This window comes from Macaca thibetana, chromosome 5 (genome assembly GCF_024542745.1).
Source record: "Macaca thibetana thibetana isolate TM-01 chromosome 5, ASM2454274v1, whole genome shotgun sequence".
Taxonomy (NCBI): domain Eukaryota; kingdom Metazoa; phylum Chordata; class Mammalia; order Primates; family Cercopithecidae; genus Macaca; species Macaca thibetana.
In genome coordinates, this window is record NC_065582.1 from 96767782 (window position 1) to 96770985 (window position 3204).

At 47.5% G+C, this 3204-nt stretch overlaps 1 pseudogene; it reads left to right on the top strand.

Annotated features, from left to right (window-relative positions):
* Positions 1–395: 395 nt before the first annotated feature.
* Positions 396–2108, top strand: LOC126954417 (mitochondrial-processing peptidase subunit alpha-like; annotated as a pseudogene).
* The last annotated feature ends 1096 nt before the right edge of the window (positions 2109–3204 follow it).

Consider the following 3204-nt stretch of genomic DNA (forward strand, 5'->3'; position numbering starts at 1 on the left):
ACGAGCTGTAAAAATAAGACTAAAAAATGTTTTAAAAGCCTGTTTGCAAGCCGGGCATGGTGGCTCATGCCTGTAATCCCAGCACTTTGGGAGGCCGAGGCAGGCAGATCACCTGAGGTCAGGAGTTCAAGATCAGCCTGACCAACATGGAGAAACCCTATCTCTACTAAAAATACAAAATTAGCCGGGTGTGGTAGCGGGCGCCTGTAATCCCAGCTACTTGGGAGGCTGAGGCAAGAGAATCTCTTGAACCCAGGAGGCAGCTGTTGCAGTGAGCCGAGATGGTACCATTGCATTCCTGCCTGGGTAACAGTGCGAGAGACTCCATCTAAACAAACAAACAAACAAAAACCAGTCTGCAGATATTATAAAGCAATCAAGGCAGCCAGGTCTTGATGGGCACAGTTTCTGTAGAGAAGAAACACATTGAGGTGAGATTTACATTTCCTCTGGGTGCATTTGCTCATTCACTACACTGGACATAAATGTCAAACAGAAAACAACATTTTAGAGCCCGTGGCAGTCTCTGTGGGTTTTGTAGACAAAAATTGGAGCTCAAGGCTGCCAAAGCAACCATGATTTGAGGAGTCAAAATCTTGGAGAAAAGAAAAATACTGTATAGAGAATGCAGCCTAATAGTCTTCCAGCAATTTCGAGTCATTTACTGATTCTTAAACTGCATATGCCCAGGGCAAGTTATTGTGAATATAAGCAAAACACAGTTAATTAGAGGATAAAATGTTAAGTAAAGAGAGCAAAAGACTCATTTGGCTGGAAAGACAAAAATTGGAATTCAGGAACTGCCAAAATAGTAGGGGCACTTGTAAACACCCAAAACTTTCAGTTTGAGATTCAGTTTTGGTTTTACCTTGGAGATAAGAGAAATTAGAATAATGCCAGACCTCACACAAGAAGAAGTTGAGCTAGAATTTATTCACGATGATCTTTTCATATTCTATGCATTTTCCAAAAGTAAACTTACGAAGAACTGATGACAAAGAAAAATTATAAAATCAACTATAGACTCATTACCTTCAAGGAATAATAATAAAGGTAATGGCCAACTTTTCATCATAAGCCATGGAAGCCAGAAAACACAATGACACCCTTACAGTGCTGAAAGAACTGGCAAACTATAAAATTCTATATTCACTTAAAATATATTTCAGGCCGGGCATGGTGGCTCATGCCTGTAATTCCAGCACTTTGGGAGGCTGATGTGGGCAGATCATCTGAGGTCAGGAGTTCCAGCTCAGCCTGGTCAACATGGTGAAACCCCATCTCTACTCAAAATACAAAAATTAGCCAGACGCAGTGGAGCGTGCCTGTAGTCCCAGCTACTCGGGAGTCTGAGGCTGGGTCCAGGCGGCCTGGAGGAGCGCAGAGGCCGTGGATGTTGACGGATCCGTGGCCCAGTAAGCTGTGGGGATTGCCACGCTAGAAAGAGACGTCAGCCTGGGCCCAACCCCCATCCCCTAGCTCACACACCAGCGTCGGACTTGAGAGCGCCTCCTTCCTGGAGGAGGACTTCATCCCTTCGCTGTGCTGAACATGATGATGGGCGGAGGCGGCTCCTTCTCGGCTGGCGGCCTCGGCAAGGGCATATTCTCCAGGCTCCACTCAACGTGCTCAGTAGGCACCACTGGATGTTTAACGCAACCTCCTACCACCTCAGCTAAGAGGACACTGGCCTCCTGTGCATCCATGCCAGCGCCCACCCGAGACATGTTCGAGAAATCGTAAAAATCAGCACGAAGGGGTTTATTTTAATGGGCGGAAGGAACCCTGGACGCGATGGAGCTGGAGCGAGCCCAGGCGCAGCTGACGTCCATGCTTATGACGAACCTGGAGTCCAGGCCTGTGGTCTTCGAGGATGTGGGGAGGCAGATGCTGGTCACTCGCTCCAGAAAGCTGCCACAGGAGCTGTGCACACTCATCCGCAACGTGAGGCCGGAAGACGTGAAGAGAACTGCTTCTAAGATGCTCCAACGGAAGCCGGCAGTGGCCGCCTGGGCGACTTGACCAACCTGCCTACTTATGAGCATATCCAGACCGCCCTGTCGAGCAAGGACGGGCGCCTGCCCAGGACTTACCGGCTCTTCCGGTAGAGCTGCTCCCTGACCTGATGGATCCAGGAGCTGCAGCTGGGGCCTGCTCTTGCGTGTTAGTTTGGACACGAATTTAGTCTAAAACGCTATCTCGTTTTACAAACAGTGCGAACAGTGTCGCCAGAGCACCCACGCACTTTGCATTCCTTCAGAACTGAATGTGCCAATCAGTGGAGTAAATACTGACACTGACCATGCCAAGCCAGGAAGCAGGTGAAGTCCCGAGCGCGGGAGGGCAGCGTGCCATGAGGAGGCTGGGTCAGCGCTCCCCCTCCTCAGGGGATCTCAAGGCACGTGGTGTCGGGCAGGTTATTTGAGAGGAGCAAGCCCTGAGCCAGGAAGCAGCAGAGGCCAAACTATCAGAGCCTCCCCAGTGGCCACCAAGTTCCTATGTCGGGTACCAGGACTCACCTCTGACAAACGGGAGAAGACAAGGGCCTGGTCAGCTCCGAGGAGCGCGGTCCACGTGTGTGCACGCCTGCTTCCCTGGTAAGAAAGAGCTGTTATCTTTCTAAAAAAAAATAAAAAATAAAAAAAATAAAGTATTATTCAATCTTTCTATTATTTTTGCACCCATTAACTGTCTGCACCTCCTTTGCCCCAGCCCTGCAACCACTCTTCCCAGTCTTTGGTAACCGTCATTCTACTCTCCATGGCCAGGAATTCAAATGTTCTGATTTTCAAATACCAGGAATAACTGAGAACACGCAATGTGTGTCTTTCTGTGCCTGGCTTATTTCACTTAGCATAATGATCTCTAGTTCCAACAATGTTGTTGCAAATGACAGAATCTGTTTTTATGGCTAAATAGTACTACATTGTGTATATGTACCACATTTTCTTTATCCATTCATCTGTTGAGGGACCCTTAGGTTGCTTCCACATCTTGTCTATTAACAGTGCTCCAACAAACATGAGTGTATGGATATCTCTTAAATATAATGATTTTTCTGGCTCATACCTTATCTCTATGGTTGGCTTTTTTGAGAAACCTGCAAACTGTGCTTCATACTGGTTGTACTAATTTACAATTCCACTAACAGTGTACGAGGGTTTCCTTTTCTCCACATCCTTGCTGGCAATTGTTATTGCCTGT